Source organism: Peromyscus leucopus, chromosome 12, assembly GCF_004664715.2.
Source record: "Peromyscus leucopus breed LL Stock chromosome 12, UCI_PerLeu_2.1, whole genome shotgun sequence".
Lineage (NCBI taxonomy): Eukaryota > Metazoa > Chordata > Mammalia > Rodentia > Cricetidae > Peromyscus > Peromyscus leucopus.
The window spans coordinates 10,376,342-10,389,844 of NC_051073.1; the positions used below are offsets into that span (position 1 = coordinate 10,376,342).

General features: G+C 36.7%; 1 protein-coding gene across 6 annotated transcripts in view; it reads left to right on the top strand.

The window, feature by feature from the left end:
• Grik1 (glutamate ionotropic receptor kainate type subunit 1) overlaps window positions 1–13,503 on the top strand; it is a 379,146-nt gene that overhangs the window by 32,604 nt on the left and 333,039 nt on the right. The gene's annotated exons all lie outside the window — the stretch shown is intronic.

Consider the following 13,503-nt stretch of genomic DNA (forward strand, 5'->3'; position numbering starts at 1 on the left):
TTTGTTCAAGCCCCAAATGTTTCTTTGGTGTCTTTACATAGGTATTCAGTCAGCTATGTATGGCACTGCTTCTTGAGTGCCTGAAAATTAAATATCTTTTTAAATACACCAAATCACACCCTGAATTTTTTGAGGGGTAAAAGTTATGCAAGGTCTGTTAGCCACAATTATTTCAATAACAGTTGCTGATTCCCTATTCCTTGGGATCTCGGCTTTATGGATCATTTGATGGGATAATGAATGCCTGTGAGCTTTTTCAGGAAGTAATTCCTTTAGCACCTTGCCAACTGTTCAGGGTTTCCAAGCTTAAAGAACCACACCACGTCCGATTTGACAAAGTAATCTGCAGTTTACTTTCTATAATTACTATTGCTTAGCTTAGGTTTCAAAAAAACTAAATGAAAGCTTTTTCAGTTTGAATATGCTAAAAGGCATGGGTTTTCAGTAAGTACATGAAAGTTCTCAATCTCATGAGTATAGTTTTGCCTTATAGAAAGCTGGATTTAATGGCATAATCATGTATTCATGACAAATCAGAATTCTCACACGTTTCATTTGTGTCCTTTACAGCAACCATCATGCAACCTCATAGGAGAGTCAAATAATTAGATTATTTTTGTAGTCATGAAGAAAATAGAATATGAGACAACCAATAAAATTCTTTTTATCTTAGAGTCATTAAATGTCTATTTTTAGAGGACCCAAACACCACTACTAAATACCATATTTAGCATTCAGAGAAAGTTGGATTTTAAAGTGGAGTTTTTTGACTTGGTTTGTGCATTAAAGTAAAACAGTTCTTTTTTCAAGCTAGATCATTAAAGAAAAATATTCTTTGAAAATAGGTACAAACTGTGAGACAAAACCAGGAGGTATTTTTGTAAATGAAACATAAATTAAGTCCATTAAAAATAATATCTTCTTTAAAATATTCTTAGAAAAATTTTCTGTATTCAAAATTAAAATTTGTATATTTTTTCATGGAGGGAAAAAATGATCTACCAAAGTAATCAACTGCAAGAAAGTCCCTGAGCAAAAACTTTTAGGACTTTGCTGAGTAATTTGTAGGCAGAGGCCATATCTGCATTATCAAGTAGAATAGAGTGTATTGTTCACAGGGAAAGCTTAATTCCTTGTTGAGGTTTCTGCATTCACTGGAGTAACGGGGAAATGAAACTCTAGCTGTTTATTCCCACTAAATAAATGAGTAAATGGCATGAGTTAGTGACATACTTGGAATCCTTTAGGACTGGCTACCTTAGGAGCATAATAAGCATGCCAATGAGCATAAGTCATAAAATAAAGATGCATGGTCTGGGCTTCATGCAAGTGTTCGTGTACTATTGTTTCAAAATCAGGCCTGGTTGAAGAACATGCTTTGGCTTTTTGATTGCCTCTGTAGATGGAGTAGATGGAAAACCTCTAGAGCTATAACTGACTACTTCATTTTCTTCCCATGATAGAGCAGATTTGGCCAGGCCTATGAAGAACACCAGTGGGAAACTGGACCAGAACCGATCCAGCTAATATGATACAGTATGAGGTAGAAAAAAAAAAAAAAAAAAAAAAAAAAAAAAAAAAAAAAAAAAAAAAAAAAAAAACAATGTGAATGACTGAGGAGTGGGGAGAGAAAGAGGTTTTAGCAAAGATTGAAGATGGAGAAAGGCAAATGGATATCGACAAAGCAGTAATTTTAAAAATACAGGAATAGTAAAAGTGTTTACCTTCGTTCTATTTCTATTTAAATTAAATCACGAGAGTAAAGTGCATATACACGTATTCACGAGACAAAAACAATTGATATTTTTTTCTTTTTGTTCTGTAAATGCAAACAGCAAATGTTAACGATTTTATAACATGTAAAACTCTTGGAGCAATGTCTAGAGCATAGTAAATAGTCAATAAACGTTAAATATTATCACATTTAATTAGGCTAACTGGATCACCTGCTTCCACGTACTCAGTTTGTAGATGAAGATTCAGTATCTGTGACAGCAATACTGAAAATGAATGCAAGTCAGTTCTCTCCCAAGTATTAGTTTAAATATTTTGGCAACTCCATGTAGTTAAAAGGGAGGTTTATTTTGTGGGGTAACTTACACGTGGAGGGATAGGTAACAGAGTCTAGGAAAGGTGAAGCACAGTCCAGCAGTGTTCTCTGGAGTACTCTGCTCGGTCTACCTCCAGCATTCAGGATCCAGGAACCAAGAGAGCCTGCCCATCTGGAACTCGGGTCTTCAGAGGTCCTCCCTTGGCTCCACCTTGTAGGCGTGACAGTTGCTGGAGCCTCAATGGGGGTGGTACTTCCAGGTCAAAGCTGGAACGGCTACCCACTACAACCAAGTAATAATAAAATCTAAACATAACTGTGGATCCATGTTAGTGATTAATATATTTTGTTGGTTTTAAACAGATGATGGACTGGTGTATCCCTTAACACTAAAATAAAAATATTAAAACTTACTATAGTTAACTCGATCACTTACCATCTGGAACTTGTGTACTTGATTTGCACAGCAGGTTATGGATAAAATGGGAATCATTAGCACACTGTAAAATAAAGGTGGATCTTGCAACCAGCTTAATGTTGTTCTGGCTTAATTTTATTTTCTCCATATAAAGTGCATTTTAATAATTTCTTTTTAGATATAATTAATTTCAAATATTAGAAATGTTCATGATAACAGTCAAATTGCTTCAGGATGAACTCATTGAGTTCAAGTCATCTTCAACTGATTTTTCTGTGCAATATAGTTAATATATAACCAGAATTTGTGGAATTTTAAAACTAAACATGTTGTATTGAATCTGTACGTTCCATCTCCCACATCCTTCTGTCTGCATGCCGTATGCCCATCTTGTATACTAAACCCTGTCTCATCACTACTTTCATGTGGTCTTCTGCACTCCTCTTCTTCAATTCTTTTCTCTAACCCTCTTGTCTTCTTTTCTAGCGTTACTGGCATTACTCACATTTAACCCCATTTGTATACATACATTTATACATTAAAACTAGGATTCTCATATTGAGAGATTCTATTATGTCTTTCTGAGTTGGACTCACCTCATCTAATATAGGAATAATGATTTCTAAAACTCCTTGACAGAGGATCTAGCACTAAGGTGGGGGAACATATTTGTTATATCCTTCAATGTTAAGTATTCAATTATTATGTAACAAATCAAATACTCTCATAAAAGCTAGGAATTGATTACATAATAAAATCCAGAAATGCCTTCTGGTCCTTTCTCATGATAGTACACACATGAGTCTTCAAATCTGAGTTAGTACATAAAGAGAAAAAGTACAAACACATTTCAACTTTAGAAAACTGGATTTTACTTTTGATCCCTAACACCTTCCTTGAAGGGAATTGCAGGCTTATTATGGAAAAGTAATGTGTATAGCAGATCAACCCTAGAATTTACTACAATTCTGTTGATATTAGAATTAAATCAGAAGAAGAGGATATCAGAATCACCATGATGTATACTTCACTGAAGTTCAGGATCCTCTTTGCTTTATTTGGTTTGATAGTTTCCATTTTTAATTTATCTTTGAAGAAGAAACCATACATTTTCAGAATTCTAGTAAGTTTTTTCGTAGAAATATATTAGATTATATTGTTTGATGAGTTCTAACTGCAACAAATAGATGTAACACTGAGCATGTGACAGTGAACTTCCAACCCTTTATGTCACTGAACAATCCCAAGGAACCATTTTCTTCAGGACGACAAGCCACTGAAATGGAGTGACAGGCAGAAAGAACACACAATGTGCTCAAAGAACAGATGTCTAGTGATATGTCATCCAGGAATAATTTATAAAAGATTTTAAACCTAAATATAAATTTGCCATTTGCTCTCAATTCTATTTACCATCTAAGCACATCTTTTGTTTTTCTTTAAGACATGTTTAAGCTACTACTAGAGACTATAGCCTTTGTGGATAACTTTAAAATGTAAAACCAATTTTTAAAAAGGGTAAATAAAGGAATTAAATACCTCCTAGTCAACAGAAGAAATAACACCTGTCAGTCTACCAAAAACCTAAACACTGCCTGTAAAATAGTCAAACAACTTTTATTATTTGTTTATTGCTTGAAAATTGATATATGAATATAATGAGTTTTAACTAAATCAATTCTTCACTCCCCTCTAATCCCTCCATATCATCAGTACCACTTTTCATCTCCAAATTCATATTCTCTTTTGTTGAAACTCACTGGGTCTACTTAGTGCTGCCAGTGTGCACCTCGGTGTAGGGAAAGGACTTCCAAATTCTTCAAATTAAAAAAAAAATCTAACTTATATTACATTTTATGAAACTCTGTTTTATAGATTGCACAACAGCAATAACTTGCAAAGTTGTTTCCTGATATTTAATTGGATCTGTACAGGTAATCAATACAAAATATAGAGCTTTCTCAGCTGTTCCCCATGGTCACTTGGGGATTACAGTTCATTAGAACAAAGCTCTGTTTTGCAGTGCTTTGCAATAAGTTACAACACAATAAAAAAATGGAAATATGGAGAGAACCAAAATTATTCCCCTTTATAACATCGTCCCACTAGTATTCCATAATATGAATGAGTTTATTTCTTATCAAATATATAGACATACTTATCAAATATATACATATATGTATATATACCTAACTAGTATATACTTAGTAATAATAAAATGTGAAATAGTAAAAGTACATTATATGTCAAATTATTAATAAATTACATTAAGTATAATTTGATAAAAATTAAGTATATATATGCATATATTGGTTCTCTGCAGACTGATATTAACTGTGCATCTGTGACTTATACTGAACTCATAGGTGACCCTCCCACTGCCTCCCCAGTGCTTGGATCACAGATATGTGTCACTGGGCTTTGCTCACTAGTGTACTTTTTGTTTTTTTTTTTAATTGATTTTTTGCAATGAGTATGGTATTTAAAAAAAATTCCTCCTATACAAGTACACACACACACACACACACACACACACACCACCACCACCACCACCACCACCACCACCACACCACCACTACTCCCAAAAAAGAAAGAAAAAAGAAAAGAAAAAAAAGAGGTATATTTCATTAAAGTTGGTTCCAAGAAGCCTTTATTCTTGATTCATCTTACTGGCCAGATGTACATTTTCTACCCTTTTGGGGACTCAGGTTCACCGGATTTAAGCCAAGAAGCTGTCACTCAGTATAACTCTGTGGATGGAGGCACTGAGGGTGTAATAACTGGTGATTTCATGGTTTGTTTCCACATGCTTTGTCATGATCAAGAAAAATCCAACATTTAGCTCCACTTATTTTTTAAAATTTTTTACATACCAACCACTGTTCCCCTCTCTCTCCTTCTCCCGTCCCTCCCCCAATCTTCCTCCCACCCCAACCCCATTCACTCCTCAGGAGGGATTATAGGAGCAAGTGGGGGTCAAGATTATGATGGGAAGAACCTCAGAGACAGCTCACCCAAGCTAGTGGGAGCTCAAAGACTCTGAGACTGGGGAGCCTGCATGGGACCGAACTAGGCCCTCTGAAACTGGGTGACATTTGTGTGGCGTGTCTGTTTGTGGGGCCCCTGGTCATGGAAACTATCCCGAGTATGTGAACTGGCTTTTTAGAGCCCATTCCCTATGGTGGGTTGCCTTACTCAGCCTTGATGCGGGGGGAGTCGGGATGGGGCTTAGTTCTAGTCCCACTTATTAAACAAAGAATCATGTTTATGCGCTGCCATGTACCCTTGACTGTGGTCCAAGTGAAAAGGGAGTACGCAGACGCTCTGGTTCTGAATTTCCAATCCATCTCACACTGCCCAGGGTGGAAGGGCTCCCGTGCTGCCCTGCACAGCCCTCACACCGGCAGTGACTGCAGCAGCTGTTGCTCTGGTGCGACCCTAGAAAATCTCAGGTCTTCACCCGACAGTTAACCTGGGGTGTGGCATTGTAGACACTGTGGGAGATGGACCAAGTTCTTGGCCAAGCCACTCCAGGCTGTGCCGCCAGCGGCAATTGTGAATGCACAGGGACGGTTGTAACTGAAGAGGTGCACCAGAGGTCTTATTTCCCCGGTTCAGCTGCTCATCAAGGTCTCTCCATAGAGGTGAGACTCCATGCTTCCTGGGGTTCACAAAAATCCATCCTTGTCCCTGCAAGAAAAACACACAATTCACTCAGTGCAGCCAATGTATGAAAAATAATCCCATATGTAAAATAATGCTAATTCCATGTTGACTATAGTGGTTCTGAGAAGTATGATCAATGAGAGCTGAACAGTCAGGGACATCGATTAATCAATCAATTTGTTCTGTAAACACTGAGGTACCCATTCATTGAGCTATGCTGGACTGTTCTCAGCTCACTCTACAAAAATGAATAAGGACCCGTGCCTGCTCTTACAGGTTTTATGAACACTATTTACAATTTACTATCTATCAACTCAAAGTTCTTCTGAATTCAGTTAAAAAGAAAAGAAAAAATACATTTTTATAAGCCAAATTTATCCTGGAATTAAGAGTGTCCACGTGGTTTTCGGACCCTCGGGGAGTATATATTATCTCTATTCTTGTGTTCCTACAACTAGCAAAATACCTATGAAATGCTGCTGGGTCTGATACTACAGGCCTGTAGTCACAGTCACTCAGGCTAATGCAATACTATGACAAGCTTGAATTTGCTGGTCAATATTCTAGGCCCTGTCTCAATTTTTACAAAAACATGTTGGCCTGTAAGGCTATAGGACGTAAGTAGAACACTTAGCTGGAGTGCGTGAAGCCCTACGTTCAATCCCTGTATTGCAAAAGTGATTTTAAAAATTGTTAGGTAAATGAATATGCAGAACACATGATAAACCTTTAACCAAGTATGTGTCTGGGACACAGGGTGAAGCAATTCTTCTTCAGCACACTCTGATAATCTTCTTTTGATCACAGCCCAGCCAGTAAAGCATGCCATTCCAGTTCACTTCATGATGGGGCAGCCATGGTATAAGAAGCATGTGGGATATGCCACCAAAGTGTCCCTAAATAAAACCAATTACTGCCAGAATATGGTTATGTTTTCTTGAAGTCATCATCCAGATTCTGCCCTAAGAGATTAAAAATTGGACGGGGCTTATATGCACAGAATTAATAAGTTTATTCACGAAGTGCAAATTTACAAGAGAGAGAAAAAATAAATCAGTGTGCCTCATCACTCCAGTGGGTACCATACCTGCCTCACCTGGCTGCTGCAAAGCTTCTGAAAGGGGGGCCTGGTGAGACTAAAAAGGCTCAGGGAAAACTCTGAGAACTGGATTTACAAACGAAATGTGTCCAGTCAGACAAACCAGCCCAAACAGACAGCAGCTGCAATCACTAGGCTTGGGAAGGATTATTGTGCGCAAATGTATCAAGAAATCCTGGGTGTTGCAGGACTGCATACTTAATCAAAGCTAAACCTCAGTAGATCTTAAATAAAAAGAAAAATCCAATGTGACACAAAGCTATGATTTGCTCCAGACCTAATCACAAATTTGTAATGTCAATCCTTGTTCCTTCAGAATAATTTCAGGACATTGTGAGCAACATTGCATGTGTTTAATTGATCTGAAATGTATTTCTTACTACAACTTGTCAACTTCCTTTAAAGACCAGCTAGAAAATGCCTTACAGAGAACTCTGGTGTACAATATTGTAGTAATAATATGCCAAAACCACTAGGCTGTGTGATTAAAAGTTTTCACTACTTACCAAATGATTTTGCTCATCACTAGCTACCCTATTAACTAAAACATATGAAACCAATTTTAATACATGTTTGTGTCCCTATCAACTTCAGCTGAATATGCATGATTTCACATGCATTTTTATATAGAACTCCATAAGAAAAACATGCCACACATAAATCTGCCAACTTGGCTTCTGACATACAAAAAGTGCGATGGGACACAATACAATTGTGTCCTTTTTCATTAAGAAGCACAGTTTTAGGAAAGAAAAAAAATCTCATCTAGTCCAACAATCTAGCAGCTGTACAATTTCTCAGGTGTTACAAACCAGTAAAAATTTTTTTCCAACAATATCAGGTTCTTTCTCCATGTGGACCCACTTATATTGGTTTCAGGTAGTTAAAATGCCCTCTGATTGCACATCTTTGGGAAGATTTATATGGGCACATTAGGACTGAACCAACCCTTGGCCCTTTCTCACGCCTGTGTCTGCAGGGTTAATCGCCTGTTACATCATCATTCAGCCTTTTCTGGGTGTGTTTCTCCTGCAACATGAGGAGAATGGATTATAGCTCCAACTCATAAACTACATCTAGAGCATAATAGTGCTCTTGAATATTGGCTGGATGAATTAACCAGTTCCACTATGCTCTGCCCTTCGTGGAGCAGAGGCTTTTGTTGTGTTTGGTTCTGGAAGAATAGAGCCTAACACAAGGAGCTGCTTCTCAAAGATCTGCCAAGTAAATAGATCACGAGAAGGGTATCTAGGTCTATTGGAAAGAAAAGAATACAAAATAATCCTATCAGGATCTTTTTGGTACTCGTGCAAGAACTGATGCTCAGAATACCTGTGAATGGCAGAATTATGAGAAATAATAACTGAGCCAAGAATCAGAAGATGAGACTTTTAACTCAGCTTAAGGACTACTTCAAGTTACTTAACATTCCTGAGTGAGTTTCACCTATAAACTATAACTACAAACAGCTCTCTTCCTGGCTTTGCACAACTGTTCGATCTCACAGTGTAAGATACAGGGCAGTTTTATTTGAGAACATGTCAAAATGAATTTTATCAGCCTTGCTTCATGTAACTTGACCCAATCACTTGTCCTCTTTATAGTTCAAAACAACTAGAATTCAGAGGGAATTATTATGCTGCTGTTTTACTGTAAAGAATGTACCAAAAGCAGAGATAGAAACATCTTTCACTGGGTGTGTTACAGAAACTGGATTCTAATCCATAGCTCTTAAGGTGTCATACTAATATATTTTTAAGCACCATGCTGTGGTTTTACACACACACACACAAAAAAAAAAGAAAGAAAGAAAGAAAGAAAAAAAAACCTGGACTCATCATTTCTTCAACATTTTTTTTTATTTTGACACAAATGCAAAATGTTTTGTATCATCGATGTGTATTAAATGATGCAGTGAGAAAGCACAGTAGCTAACTGCAGGCAAAATGAGTCTAACTTCTAAAGGAAAATGCATGTTTGAAAGAAGGATCACTATCAAGTTTTATATTTTCTTCAGTCTCCCTTAGCCATATCATTGAATTCTCTATCATGCTTTTCAGTATTTTAAGATGATATTTCAATGCCAAGTTTACTCTGTATCAATTTCACTTTCAGGAATGCTTTACTGCCAGGATCAATAGCTCTTTGAATTTAAACTTGGAGTTTGCTGTGCCTTGGTAGAACCTGCCACCAGACTAGCTAAGCTTGGTTTTGACAGATGCACTTCTTACTTTCTTAGTCATTAATAACACTTTGGAAATATCTTCACACTTGTCACAAACACTGAAACAAAGTTATGAAAAAAGGTCAAAATGATATGGCCAAGACTATGTGCAGTGGACATATGCAAGTACATGTCTGTATAAAGGAAGGAACTATTTTCATCCTTCTCATTCACTATGAGAGAATTTGAATTTGAAAGAAGTCAAATAGGTAAAATACTTTGATCATAAAAAAAAAAACAACTTTGGTCAACCAAAGATTCAGAAACTGTGAATGCTGCACATGATAGCCTCCTCATTAGAAATGAGTTTGGGCAGACTGGGTGGGGTTTGGATAAAGAAGATGATTTGCTAAGTTCTCTCTCTCTGTCTCTCTCTGTTTTTCTGTCTCTTTCTCTTTCTCTCTCTCTATCTCTGTCTCTTTCTTTCTCTTTCTCTCTCTCCCTTCTTCCCTCCCTCCCTCCAGCCCTCTCTCTCTCTCCCTTTTTCTCCCTCTCTGGAACAAGAATGCAAGTTAGACTCAACAACCACATCATCAATATGGAACCAAATATTTAACATGCACATCTACCATCTGGAGAGTATTTGGCATATGCCAGATATTGTGCCAAGCCATATGCATATGCAATTCATTCATTTGAAACACTTTTCCATGTTACTACTTGTATCTTGGCATTGTCCTAGGTCCAGGGATACAGCACTGAGCAAGACAGACAACATTATCCATCTTTAGGGAGCTTACTTTTCTGTTTGGTACACAGAATAAATAAGTAAAATATATGGCATATTAGATTGTAATAAATGCTAAGAAGAAAAATAAAGCAGACAAGGGAGATATGAAATATTACAGTGTGAAACTCAAATTTTACCGAAGGTACCCAGGGAAGATCTCACTGAGAAATTGAATTTTTAATTGCATTTCAAATGTCAAAACCACATCAAAAGCAATAATGTATAAGGGGAACATTTCACACATAATTCTCTTCACAGATACAGCTTTTCTTTGGACGTGTTTCCTTCCAGCCTTTGTCAATATGCATACAGGTGTTCCATTCCAGACTCAGCAGCATGCTGTCTCTGCTAGAGCTATATAATGGAAAATAACTGGTGGTGGGGGGGAAGGGGGTGCGCAGTAATGGAAAGTAAAGTAGCCAGCCATGCTCACAGCTAAGGGAAGAGTATTTCATACACAGAGAGCAAGGCTTGGTCATTCTAGGGTGGAGAGAGGTCAATGAGACTAAAACAACCAAGCAACATAAAAATAATACATTGTGCTGAGGATGATGAACAGCCAATGAGTGTTTTAACCCCTCTTGGTATGTTCAATCCTTTAAACTTCACATTTCAGGAAAAAAAAAAAAAACAGGCAAAGACAGAAATTTTGAAAATACTCATATATTGGCAAATGTTGAATGTTAAACTCTTATCTTTCTGATTCCACATTCCAGGACACTGTCGTGTATGTATTAAAGGAAGATGTTAGAATACAATGTAACTAATGTGGTCAGTGAAGTCAAGCCAAGTGTTGAGTGTTTGTTGCACTGGAAGGCTGATCAACACTTTCTGAAGGGTTGCTGTGACTTCCACAAAAAGAACAATGGACATAGGAAAAGGAATATATCTCCTTTGGTTTTTAAAACCATTAGAAGCCAAATCAGGGAGAGCAAGTATAATTGGGAGTTTTCTCCAATCCTGCCTATCCCCCGATCCCCGCTGTCCCACAGCTGCTTACAAAATAATCACTCAGAAGCTTAATATTATTTACAAACTGTATGGTCCATGGCAGGCCTCTTGCTAGCCAGCTCTTATATCTTAAATTAACCCATCTCTATTAATCTATGTTTTGCCACATGTTCCATGGCTTTACCTGTATCCCATTCCATATTGCTCTTTGGCAGCTGGCTTGTGTCTCCCCAGACTCTGCCTTTCTCTTTTCTGTCTCTCTCCTTTCCCACCTGCCTCTAAGCTGCCTTGCCATAGGCCAAAGCAGTTTATTTATTAACCAATGGGAACAACATAAATTCACAACATACAGAAAGACATCCCCCAGCACTTCCCCTTTTCTATCTAATCAGAAAAGGTTTGACTTTAACATAGTAAAATTACATATAACAAACCATTATCAAGCAAGAATTGCAGTTACAATATCTAATCTATTTGTATTTGGCAAAATTAAAGAAAGTATTTTATCATCTATCTTATATTTGTGAGTCTAAAATTTCATATCTAATTTATCTTTTATCATAACCAAGGAAAATTATAATTATAACTATCTAGTCTTCAACTACATCAAAGACCTCAGAAGGATATAATGTTATCTAAGTAAATAAGAAGTGCATTGTAAGCAACTTCCAAAAATCTAGAATGACAGAGACAGCTGGCTGCCTGAACAGTCACCCAAAGTTCCTCTGCAAAGTTGGGGCATCTATTTTTAGCCTATAGGCCTAGTTTCTCAGCAGTTTTTCCTGTGTCCAGTAGAGCATCTGGCAGTTTCTTCTGTGAAACAGGAACCTGAAGGACCATCTCGTCTTGCAAAGTTCAATGGTCATCTTCCTATGGATCCTGCATGTCTAGTTTATACAACATACAGTCAATCAGTCAATGCAAGGGCACAGGTTACCCAGTGGCTAACTTTTCCCACAAAGAAAGCAAACTCCATAATAAGTTTCTTCAATGCTCATCACTTTCCTTGAAGTAATTGGTGCTGCCAGGAGCAGACATGTCTCATTGTCCAGAAAAGTCTAAGTTTTTAAAACATTTTAAATGCCATATTCTGTAGGTATTTGAAGTGTTTGAAGATTACCTACCTAATTGAAATATATCTATATATAACTAGAAAACTTAACTAACATGACTACAAGTTTGATTATCATGGATGACTAATTATTAATCTGTATTTCTTAATTATACATTACAATTTCAAATGAGCTGCACAAACATAATACCTTAAACAAGAATAGAAATATACATACAGTATAAAAATTAACTTTAAACTTATAATAAACTAAATAATAAAATCTATTGCAATATAAAATATTTTAAACTAGCTATTGCTCTTTAAAAGTAGATTCAATAATCTACCATTTCATCCTATCTTATTTATATCAAACAAGATGATTCAGTGAATAAAAGGCTTATTGTAAAATCCTAATGACCCAGGTTTGACTCTCAGAATCCAGAGTAGAAAAAAAAAAACTGACTCACAAAGTTGTCTTTTGACCTCCACACATGCTCCATGGCACACAGGCACACACACACATATACATGATGTCGATGATGATGATGATGATGATGATGATGATGATGACAATGATAATGAGATTTTGAAAAGTTGTAAAATTATAATGTCCTGGATTCAGTTCCTAAAACTGAAAATAAAATAAAATAAAATCATCGCATTCAAATTGATTTAGCATACTAAAGTTTGTTGACTAAGTTTTTGCAAAGCCTTGCATAAGGGGAGGAACAACCAGCTCCAAGTTAAAGGATGGAAACGTCAAAATCTTGAGGCGTGATTTTTGATCTGCCTGCCTTTTAGAAATCCTGCAGTTCTTCCACATATTGTTTAAACTGACATCACAATGCATTATTTTTCACCTGTGAACGTATTCCTCCATATTGCTTTCAGCGGTTGACAATACCATCAACTGAGTTGACAAAACCAAAATCTCAAAGTCAATTAGAGGTTAGTTCTTTTGGCCTCCAACACAATTGGTACCAAACTCTGATGTTTATCCATTTTCTTAAGTATCTCTTGAACCTATCATCTTTCTGTATCCCCTTCCCACTCTTTGTCCTTCAGCAATTCAGCATTGATTAAGAATATATTAACTCCGGTACTAGTGTGGCAGTGCTGTCAGGAACACAAGAAAACAATATAAATACATATATATGCACGTATTATGTACAGATATTGTTTGCAGTCTCTGTCACCTATTGATAGTTCTATAATGCTTACCCAACAAATAAGAAGAGATACTGTACTCATTTGGGGCATGGACATCACACAATGTTGGAAGTAGAAAACTGAATGGCTGCCTTCAAATGT